At 38.8% G+C, this 12,602-nt stretch overlaps 1 protein-coding gene across 1 annotated transcript in view; it reads right to left on the bottom strand.

Moving 5' to 3' along the window:
- The window catches only part of LOC125454685 (calcineurin subunit B type 1), a 65,356-nt gene that overhangs the window by 44,392 nt on the left and 8,362 nt on the right, over nt 1-12,602 (bottom strand). The gene's annotated exons all lie outside the window — the stretch shown is intronic.

The following is a 12,602-nucleotide window of genomic DNA, read 5'->3' on the forward strand; positions in this document are numbered from 1 at the left end:
AGAAGTAAATTCATCGTAAACACAGCTCACTATGGGAACTTGGTATTTGTAAAGCATATTTTTGTTTTAAACAAATGCCATACTTACTTAAAGCATACAAGTACTTCACTCATATCTCGAAGAAAACTGAAGTCAAACTTCAATGAGTTAAACAGTATCTCTTTGAAATTACAGCATTTACCGGTGAAATTCTTCTCTTTTGCATCCTTTACAATTCATGATGTTTTTTCTGCTACAAAGCCTCAAGTTATGCAATTGGCATTTACAGGAGCACATCCGCTCTAACTTGGTGGGAGCTCCACAGCTTCCTTCAGGATCAGATCTCATGACTCCCCTTGGGGTTTCAAACTCCACGATGGGTAGCACCACTTGAGAGTATAGCTATCTGAATGCTAAAATAATGTTCATGACTATTAGCAATTAAGATAAGAAACTAGATTTGGAGGAACCAAACCTGGTAGGTTTCTAGGTCTGGAAATACTTACAAAGATAGACAAGGGCTAGGCAATTGAGGATCTAAAGAATAGGAAATTTAAAACAGAGGAACTAATTCTATTCAAAAGGACAGGGGTGGAACAACACATGGTGGGAGGAGGCTACAGCAGAGCTTTGGCTAAATTCAACTTTACGGTGGTTTGGAAGATGTGGAGCTAACCAGGAAAGCACAGACTGAACTAACAAAGGCTTCAATGAGGAGTTCACATAGAATTAATGTTACAGGTGCAGAAGGGCATCATCTGGCCCACTGTATCAGCAGTGGGTTCAGGGGTGCTGAAGCAGAGGCAAAGATGGACCCTCAGGCCCATGTTAGTGTTTGCACTCCAAACAAGTCTTCTCCATACCACTTTCTCATTTTCCTCCTACCAGAACGCACACCATGCAAGCAATTTGGTAAAAAGTAAATGCACCTTGTTCATGCTGTTTCTACAAGTTTTTGATGTTGCTGCACCGCAAACTTTTTACTAACCGTCACCAGGGGATCAAGTGTGTGCTGGGTGATCAAGAGGTCTATATAATCAATGTAAAAACACACACTAATAGAAATACATGGCAAGTGATATACACAACTGCTATACTTCACTTACAGCTTAAATTACTAATAATAAAGGCATTTTTACCTTAAATAAAACCTACTGGCAGAGAGTCTTCTCACTAGCATCTCAGTAGACGATAATACAGCTAACTTCCGGTACTTGAGGTATATAATTTGTGGCAGATATTTCAATATTAGCCATACCATCAACCCTATCTTCCCACCCCACTCCTTATTTCCTACGTCAGAGTTATAATTATCTGGGTCAATGGCTGATATGCAACCTCATTCACTGGTTACATATTTTTCCGTGCACATTCTGATTCCGCTGCTATTTCACTATCTTGTCCAAATGCATTGTAACATTATTTTAGAAATTTAAAAAGGTCTCAATTCTGAACTTGCCTTTATAAAGAAATCAAATCTACACTTCAATATCCACAGTTAAACATGGGAACCAAATGAGTGATACTTTACTTCCTGTGACACTTTACCTTTTATCTATGGGCAATCTATAGTTATCCTAATTTTCACTCTAACAACCAAGGAATACCTTCCACAGAGACCTATTTTGCTTCTCGTATTGCTATCACAGCTTCAGCACAATGTCTGAGCACTACTTTAGTAAACAGGATTTGACCGTGCAGTGATAAAAGCAAATTCACAAGGAAACACCTCCGAGCAATTTCAAGTAACTTCAAACTTGGAGATCCAAGAAGCAAAATTTCTGAAAAAAATACAGGGGATCACAAAATTAATACATGGGGCACAAGCTCAGAGAGATCTGGAATACCTGTCATTATTCATTCAGTTATTGCTAATCCAACTAAACGTAATACAGCAATATAATTAGCTTAAATTGCAATTTCCAAATGGCTGCACTTCACAAAATCAAAGATCAATAATTTCATTGTCATTACCACTGCAAAATTTCATCCTATACAACAAATCACTTTGGTTCTCAACACTTAATGGGCCAGAGGGAGTATTGTAGGTATGGAGGAACATACACAAATAAACTTCAGCACAGAGACATCACCTGATGATTATATCACATCTTTCACATCCTCCGCATGTCCAAACATTTTACAACAAAATGTATTTTTGATCTACAGACATACGCCTGTATCCCCAAACACAAACAAGTTACAACGTTTTGTTCATTTTGGAGGAAGGAGAAATAGCCACCAGGACAACAGGAGAACTTAGTCCTCTTCAAATAGTGTTGTCGTAATTCATCCAAGTAACAGTAACTTCAACAATGCAGCATTCTCTCAGAATTAAACTGTTACGTCAGCATTGGATTGGAACATAAGTCACTTAAGTTGAGACGAACTGTCAATATGAATCATGCATCCATGTAACAGAATGTTCAAGATCGTTCAGCAAACAACTGAGCATTCAAGGCATTTGCTCATTAAGCTGAAAAGGCCATTTGCTTCATCAGTCAAAGGCAATCTGACATTTAATGAGCTTACCCCTCAATTCATTTCTCTTAAATCCAAATGCCAAGGACCACTTAATCATGCTTAATTAATTAATGGATTCTCTATCATTTCTATGAATGTCTGGTCAGCAAGACATTGAAAAAAAAACTTACAGACAAGGTTGATGTCATCTCACACGTGACAGTACACCAAGTCTCAATTTACCTAAATGAATGCAAACACTGCACACAAAGTTGGTGTTGGTGCGACAGATGGAGACACTGGCTTTGTGCCACACTCATTTGTCCTGAAGACACTTGACTCTGTTCCCCATAAACGTAGATTTTGCTCGATGACAGAGACCTCCTTTCGGGCCTGTCCAAGTTTGTTCTTTTTTTGGATGTTCTGGGATCCAAAATGCATAGCTCAGATTGCCTTTCAACCTCAGTTTGGAATATCTTGCAGTGTGGATCCCTATACTCTGCTGGCTGTGGTGTATGTCCTGAATATTCTGGAACATTCCATGAGAACCACATGGCCATCCCAGCAGAGCTGAGTTCTGATGAGCATGCAGAGGTAAGCAGCACTGTGAAAGGACCACTGTTGGGATTTTTTTTTTACTGATACCTGATGTAGCAAGTAGATCAGACACTGAAGATGGAATGCTTCTTATTGCTTTGAGGGATGCCAATATGTCACCCAAGTTTCACATCAACGAAGAGATGCAAGAACTATTACCTGGTACCAAAATCTCAACTAGAATGTTTACATGCAGCTGCATTTATAGCCTGAAACATTAAATATTTTTGCATGTCTGATACTACATTGTCTTAGCATTCAAATAGTTAAAAAACAAACTCAAAACTACATCTGGAGAGCACAGAATCAGTAACATCTTCATTTCTGGATGTGTAATGCCCCAAAATTGTCACTTTCAATAGATATCAAAAGATCAATAATTTCATTGTCATTACCACGGCAAAATTTGAGCACGTTTTCACAATCAGTACAAGGGGAAACCAGAGTGCACAAAGTATACAGGTGTGGTTTTCAGTCACAATTATGTACCAATTTCAAGTGTGCAGAAAAGCTTGAAACTACAATAGCAAATATATCACACAATTTCATCATTTTGAACAAATCTCAAATTTTCTAGACCATTTAAGCAACAAAGTACAATGCTAAAAGTTGAAGTATTTCCTTTTAGTTTTAGTAAAGTGGTCCTACACTAATTATGTTTTTCAAAATATCTTCCAAATGCTATAAAAGTCCAGAAACTGAAATAAGGCTAAACCATATCAAACTGGATTATAAAGTAAACTATGACTAATCCACTACTTTAATTAAAAACATACCAGAAGAAGCCAGAGCATTAGCAGTTGGAGACAGCACACAGTATCAAAGTAAGCAGGAACACAGTGTGTATGAATACAAAATTAACAACACTTTAAAACTTCTAAGTCATCAAAAATATTTCAATACCATACTATTTAAAAGAAAGCTGATGATCAGCACAGTGTGTTTGCAAAGTTTAATACAGCAAATCCAATTTTCCCCAGCATCCTTTGAGAGACTGGGCTCAAAGCATATCACATGTGCCCTCAATCTCATTTTCCATGTCAACTCTTCCAATCACGGTGCTACATCATTAGGGCTTGCCACTGTCAAAGTCTCCTTCACAGCTCAGTTGCATCCTCTGACATGCATTAATCATGATTCTCTCTCCTCAGCCATTCACTTGTCACATTAATACTATCAAAGACAATCTGATCGATAATGTTAAGTTCAAGTCTCCTGTTCTGGCATCTTAAACCCACTGCCAGATAATCAACATCTGTTTGACAACTAGACTGAAGCACGTGAAATTCTACGGTCCCAAGAAAAATGATGCTGGAAGGCAGGAAATTCCGGGTTCATGTTTCCTCACACCTGACCCTACCCTATTCACTCACATCTTGAGCACAAAAGCACAGGGGAGTTATGAATTTTAATATAGAAGATAATTGGAAGTAGATGGCACTGTCACTATTAACTCCCCTGCCCCATTCCTCCCCAATAACTCTTAACCTCTAATTTATCTCAAACTTCTCCAAATGACTGACAAATTTCAACTCTCACAATCCACTATACAATCAACTCATTCAAATGATTTTGTTGGAGACACCAACACAAAGTGGCATCATCTTTTCTCCATCCAACCACACTTCCCTAAAAACAGGACATCAACCCTCAATACTCTCTCAACTCTCCAGCTACCAACTTAAGTTATCAATACTTTCTAAGGTCTATCAATACGTTTTCATTTCTCACACAATCACAAAAACAATGTTGCTGGAAAAGCTCAGCAGGTCTGGCAGCATCAGTGAAGGAAAAAACAGAGCTAACACTTTGTTTCAGGTCCGGTGACTCTTCCTCAGAACACCTTCTGTTCTGAGGAAGGGTCACTGGGCCTGAAACGTTAACTGTTTTTTCTTTCACATGTGCTCCCAGACCTGCTGAGCTTTCCAGCAACTTTGTTTTTGTTCTTGATTTACAGCATCCACAGTTTTAAAGTTATCACTTCTGAGGTGTACACCATCCTTGCATAGGTTCTCTTTTGAATCTATTCAATCTGGTTTCTACATTCCCCAAAACCAAAAGTCAATCATTATAACATGCTCTCAAACCAGAGACCAAGGCCATGGTTTACTGAACACCAGAGATCACGATGCTTCCTAAATGCTTTCTAGGGTCTGACAAACCACAGCAGCAATACAAAGCATTGGAATACCACCATCAGCTGTGCATTCACAAAATTCTCTAAATCCAGAAGCATCCTTGCTCAAGACTACACTCTCACCATTAGGCTACTCTTTACTAAAAGCTAGCCCATTGAATGGAACATGTCATTTGCATGCTGGACACCAAACTCCTAACTGTTTTACTTAGAACTTCAGCATTCTGAAAGCATCATTGAATCAAATATCCCTAGTAATTCATGGGAGCTTGAAATAAAAGTAGAAAGTTCTAGGCAAACTCAGATTTAGCAGCATCTGTGGGTGGGGGGGGAGACAGAGGGAGACTAAAGTGTCATACTGGGCTCAACGTTAATTCTTTTTTTCCTCCAAAGATTCTCTCAGGCCTGAGTTTCTCCAGCAGCCACAGTATTTAGCTTTGATAATTCACAGGAGTTTTTGGTTCATAACCGAATAAAATACGCAAGATTTATTCGGGAAGGTAACAAATACAGACACTTTGCTGGGAATGCAGAAGTGAAGTTGAAGCTTCAGAGCAAAGTCATAAATCTCCAAACACCATGTGCCCAGTCCTTCAAGCACATCCCCATGTTATGGAGCCTGTATATCACAAACTTGGACTGATCACCATCTAAGGAATTCATCAAGCCAAAGTAGAACCAAGTCAACCTCAATTCCAAGGGACTATTTAAACAGTAACAGCTGTGAAATGGGAACCCTTAACCTCTCTACGGTGTTTGATGATTCATTATTCCATTCTCCCACACCACCTTATCTTAGTTACACAAATATTTCCACCCAGCTGCACACCTACAAAATAAATCTTAAAACTCTCAGTCTCTTGTATGCAATCATTTTGAGAATCTGCCTTTTATACAGCAACTTTAAAGTCAACAGACCAGTCAGGTCTAAAATGACATGAACGGCAAGATAAAAACGAGAGTGAGACCAGAAATTTTGTTAAAGAGCTGAACCTTGGACAGTTTTGAAAAAAGAATGGAAGGTGAGACACGCAAGGGTTTTTGATGGGATTCCCCCAAAAGAGTGAATTCAAAATCCTTGTAGCTTTTTACAAGTCTCTCCATTGCCTCACTACTCTACTTTTACAACAGCAGCGACAAGAACATTCTAGTTCTTGATCTCATTTTCAAGTGTACGCATTCAATATGCAGTTTTCTATTTGAAGACTCAATTACCCTGTCAGATGAAGGGTTTTAACTTGGATCACATTCAAGTCAAAAAATAATCCATTGTATATCAACTCGTGATTGGGCATTAGCCAAACAATCTCACTCTGTAGGTACAAACATTTTGATCTGTGCTGAAACCATAAAGCACAGTGCACACAACACTGGCTGGTTGGGCCCTAATTCCAAATTCACTCAAGATTTAAAGCTACGCAATGGAAAGATACCCAAACCTTCATTTACAAACTCAATCGTAAAGCACAAACAAAAAGAAAATCATAAAACCATGTATAAAGATGGCTCATCAAGAAGCAACAAAAAAATACAAACACAGCTATGTGACCTTTATCCAAATATTAAAAAAAAGGGGCATGACACAACTTGTCTTTGGTTTGATTGCAATAAAAGAACTTCTACATCACAGTAGACAAATCAAGTTCAAACATCTAACACAAACCTATGATATCCGAAGAAGAGAAGTATTTTACCAAAGTAAATTGCATTCCTTAAAAGGAATAATTACAACAGGATCAGATTGGCCATACCGATAGGTATTCACCACAAGATCAAACACAAAAATCTTAGTAACTGAATTTGAATATTTTATAAAACTAACAATTTACGAAGTATTTTTAAAAATAGTTGTGTCTTAGGCTGAGACCAATGGTTGCATCTACATCACCCCATTAAAACTGGAGATGTAGTGGATAGCGAAGGTGATTACCTCAGTACAATGGAATCTTGATCAGATGGGCCAATGGGCCAAGAAGTGGCAGATGGAGTTTAGTTTAGATAAATGTGAGATGCCACATTTTGGAAATGCAAATCAAGGTAAGACATATACACTAAAGGGTAAAGTCCTGGGGATTGTTGGTGAACAAAAAGACCTTTGCAGTACATGAAAGTAGAGTCCTGGGTAGAGAGGATACTGAAGGTGACATTTAGTATGTTTGTCTTTCTTGGTCTGTGCATTGAGTGTAGGAGTTGGGAGGTCAAGTTGCGCCGATACACTTTTGGAATACTAGGTGCAATTCTGATCTCCCTACTATAGGCATAATGAGAAACTTGAAAGGGTTCAACAAAAAAAAGGATTTACAAGGATCAAAAACAACATTGCTGGAAAAGCTCAGCAAGGTCTGGCAGCAACTGTGAAGGAAAAAACTGAATTAACATTTCGGGTCCGGTGACTGTTCTGAGGAAGGGTTAGTGGACCCGAAATGTGTTTTTTCCTTCACAGATGTGGTCAGACTTGTTGAGCTTTTCCAGGAACTTTGTTTTTGTTCCTGTTCCTGAGTTACAGCATCCACAGTTCTTTCAGTTTAGATTTACAAGGATGTTGCCAGGTTTGAGCTATTGGGAGAGGCTGAATAGGCTGGGCCTACTTTCCCCAGAGTACCAGAGACTGAGGGGTGACCTTAGAGTTGTATAAAATCATGAGGGGCATGGATAGGGTAAATAAACAAGGTCATTTCCCTAGGGTGGGCAAGTTCAAAACCAGAGGGGAGAGGATTAAGGTGAGAGGGGCAAGATTTAAAGAGAGACCTAAGTGGCAACATTTTCTTCCAGAGAGTGGTGCTCGCATGGGAAGAGCAGCCAGAGGAAGCAGTGGAGGGTGGTATAATTACAACGTTAGGCATCTGGATGGGTATTCAAATAAGAAGGGTTGAGCGAGATTATGAGTCAAATGCTGGCAAATGGGACTATATTTATTTAGGATATATGACCAGCTTGGATGAGTTAGACCAAAGGATCTGTTTCCATGCTGTACATGTCTATGAATCCAATCATCTGTTACCACAATTTTGAGCTACCCATTTAAAGTAGTCTTTTCTTTCTATAATGCATTAGACTGGGGAGATTTTCCATCTACAAATTTCCATACCTGATTGTATCATTTAGACCTTTTAGATAAGGTCTGAATGACACCAATTTTTTTCCTTCAATTTGAGAATTTATGAGGGGTTTGTTTTTGGTGGGCTAGGAGGGAACAACTTGAATTTGAACCAGCTCTACAAACTGCTAGATGTTTAACAGTGTAAGCCCTAGAAAAATAGTAGTTACTCCTCATTACTTTACAACAACTGTACCGAAATATATTTGTACTATTGACAAGAAATTAACATTACAACCAGCACTGGACAGATGCAAACTACAAACAGGAATTATAAAATTGCCAATTACTGAAATCGCAGTGAATGTGCATTGACACAGGAATTAAAGTTTGAAGTTTTGTCTCATTTAACTTTATAAGACAACCAATGGTATAATTGCTAGATTGTGTCCTTCTGAATGAAGGCTGTTTACGATGTTACCATTTTGACCCAGATATATAGGCAAGAATGTTCTGCAGGTCATGATTTTATTTTGTGGGGGTGAAAAAGAGGGTTTTGACAAAATAAAACAGGTCAGCAAGAAAGTACAGAATGGGTCCACTGCAAAGCAAGTTCTAACCTCTATATATACACTGACTGAAGTATACATTGGCCAAATACCAAATTACACACTTTTCATTAGTGTCAGTTATTTGGCAGAATGGAGAAAGGGACAGTGCTGAACAGCATAGGGAGAAGTAGAGGGAAAGGCTGTTGTGTCAACAAACTGTGCAAGATTTAATGAAAAATACTATGTTAAACATGTTTTACAACTACTTATTGCATCAGAAGTTCGGTTATGAAACATTAAAGGATGCCTACAAATCGACATAGGATTGAATGATCACTCGTGCAAACATAACAATGTGGGTTGTTCACAAAGTAAATTGATCAACGAATTTAATTATATGGTCAAGCTACTGGTGGAATTAACAAAACAAATAGGATTGACTGCCAAAAAAGGTTTTCAAATTTTAAGGCGATCTGTTTGGTGACCTCAGTCTTAGGTTTTTGGCACTGGAATCCATCAAGAATAAAGTATCTTCAGTTTCATACGAGTTCTCAGCTCCAAGAAAGTAGGTGCTGCACATGAATGTCAGCATGTTTAAACTGAACTAACCATTCCAAAAAAAAATTGTCAAAAGAATTGAACAATCTGGGTTCCCAGCTTATATCCAACTACAGATAAAACTCTCAACATGCACACAAAAAAGAAAATAAGGGCTCTGCTGTTACATACAATAGTCTCCAACGCAAGTTTTTTAACTATCTTACGAGTCAGAATAAAGGTGAACTGCCAGAATATCTCATTGCATTAGCTGCTGGATAGGTTGAATGAAAAGTACTTATGATTACCTGAAAAGTATTTGCAAGTGAATAAAAAAAGCACCAAGTCATACAAAATTGGAACAAATATATTTAATTCAATTAACTAAATGCATGGCTAAATTCAACACTGATGACAAAGAAAGGTCCTCGGGTCAAATTTTGATTTGTGCTGAGCCATCAGATCACACCCGAGCAGATACATAGAGGGTCCCGTCCTGGGAGACAGGGACAAAACAATCTATACACTTATACAATACCAGGTTATAGTCCAAAAGGTTTATTCGAAATCACATTAAGCTGTTGGAGCACAATCCCTTCATCAGGTGCAGTGAGAGAGCAGAGCACACAGACCCAGAGTTTATAGGCAGAGAGATCAAGAGATCATAGGACTGATGGGAGTGACTGTCAGATCATACGTCTCTGCAGGTGACCAAGGAGTGGTGAGTAAAGTGTCAGCAGTTGAATAACTAGCAAAGGGATGATCTATAATTCGATTAATTGAGGCACAGGAATCATGAGAAAAGATTAAAAATAAGGTGGTGCTGGAGACAAACTAAATGACTGGAATACCATGGCAGGTGTAACAGTCACATGCCGAGGGTCTAACCAAATTAATAAGTAATCCAAAAGTGTACAAACTAATTAAGGTAGAGAGAGTTCATAACAACTTATCAAGGTGATGCTGTCAAATCAGGACAGTAAGGAAGATTTTTTACAGATGCAGACCAGTATGGTAAGGTCACTTGTAGCGCAACACAAACCCAAGATCATGGTTCAGGCTGTCCTTACAGATACAAAACGTGGTCACCAGTCTTTGCTCTACAATTCTGCGTTGTTGCATATCGTGAAGTCTGCCTTGAAGGATGGTTCCACAAATATCGGAGGCCGAATGCCCTGACCACCGAAATGCTCCCTATTTGGGGGACAACATTCCCGGCTGGCAATTGTAGCATAGTGTCCATTCATTTATTGTTACAGAATCTGCATGTTTTCACCTATATACCATGCCTCGGAGCATCTCTGCCAGTATTGTATGCGATAGACAACAGTGGCCAAGTCCCAAGAGTATTTGCCATGTACGTCGTGGGTGGTGTTCCCACCCGTGATGGCAGTATCCATGTCGACGATCTGAATGGCAACCTCTGACACATGGTAGGGTTGCGAGCTGCTGTGGTCAATATTATCCTGAAGGCTGGTATTGTTGTTCACAGCAAACGTCTGTTTAATATTTGCAGTTGTTCACGGGCAAGAAGTGGAGGGTTAGGGAAGATCTTGGAAAGATGCTCATTGTCGATGACCTGTTGAAGGTTGCGAAGAACACGGCATAGTTTCTCCGCTCTGGGGAAGTACTGGATGATGAAGTCTGTCAGTCATATCCTGTGGACGTCCTCCTCCGAGGTTGTAGTAGTTTTTCCACTGTGGCATGTCAGAACTGGCAACTGATGGGTTCATCAATCTTGGGTTCATGTCGCACTGCAGGTGACCCCACCATACTGTTCTGTATCTGTAAAATCTTCCTGACTGTCCTGATTTGACAACATCGCCTTGATAAGTTGTTATGAACTCTCTCTACCTTAATCAGTTTGTACACTTTTGAATTACTTATTAATTTGGTTAGACCCTCAGCATGTGACTCTTACACCTGCCATGGTATTCCAGTCATTTTGTTTGTCTCCAGCACCACCTTATTTTTAAACCTTTTGTAATTATCTTTCTCCTCATTTAATCGGATTTTAGGTCATGCCTTTGCTGGTTATTCAGCTGTTGACATTTTGGTCACCTGCAGAGACCTACGATCTGGCACTCCACTCACACCAGTTCTATGATCTTTTGATCTCTCCACCTAAAAACTGATTCTGTGTGCTCTGCTCTCTATCACTGCACGTAACAAAAAGACTGCGCTCCAAAACGTTTACATAATTTCAGATAAACCCATTGTACTATAATGTGTAATGTGACTTCTGACTTTGTCCACTCCAGCTCAACACCAGCACCTCCACATGAATGTGTTTTGTTCATTGCCGGTATTAAGCATAGTGCTCCAATCACCACCAAATGAATGCGCTCTTTGCACTTTTTCTAAGTACACAGTTTTATCAATATTCCAAAAGTCATCCCACTGTTCAACAATCAGCAGGAATCTGAAATGAACATTTCAGCAAGACCATCTACTGGGCAGCTGGCAGCTGCAGAACTAGGTGTCAGCGGCTCAATGCTACCCCACAAAAGCACAAATATTGTAAGTCAACAGATTCAGCAGTTACATACCTATTTGCAGCTTACAAATAGCATTTAAAAATAAAAATCATCTAAGTAATGTTGAAAAATCAGGTTTTTCTCCTCTGTAGCTTTATAAATCATGTATGTCTCAAATTATTTATATACTAGTTTTGTAGATCTAGAGTAAACCAGTCTATTTTGTTATCCCATCTGGTTTGGTACGAGTTAAAATGTGTATGGCTGCCAGTCTCTCAATATGGTGTTTACAGTTTTCTACAAATTACAATCACATACTTAGTCCCTGCTCAGAACCAAAAAAAAAGAAAGGCTCATCATATAAACAATGGCTGTACACCAAAATCTGAGATTCTACTTATACTGAAAAGTTCAATTTATTATGAGAGTCAACATTTTAACGTCTTCACATCTCAATTGCCAAATTCTTTACTTTGACTTCTTTGCGAACACTAACATAGACTCATCAGAAATTTCTATCTAACCTGTAACACCTTGTGGCAGCCAGATTCTACAGAAAGTAGCAAAAACAAAAAAGGGTGGAAATGAAGAAAAAAAAGGACTGAAAAAGCTGGAGATAGTCCACTACATAGAACCCAAGGAAAGAACAGACAAATTGAACAAATTGAGAATCAACTCTTCCCTGGAAATGAATCACTGAACCAACGTTGGGTACTGTCAAAATAAGTATCATAAACACCTTACTTTACTACTTATACCGTCAAAATAGCCTCAAACCCAACATTCCCTCATACAGATTTGGAAACACCACCCAACAAGTAATA

Source organism: Stegostoma tigrinum, chromosome 9 (genome assembly GCF_030684315.1).
Source record: "Stegostoma tigrinum isolate sSteTig4 chromosome 9, sSteTig4.hap1, whole genome shotgun sequence".
In the NCBI taxonomy this organism is placed as follows: domain Eukaryota; kingdom Metazoa; phylum Chordata; class Chondrichthyes; order Orectolobiformes; family Stegostomatidae; genus Stegostoma; species Stegostoma tigrinum.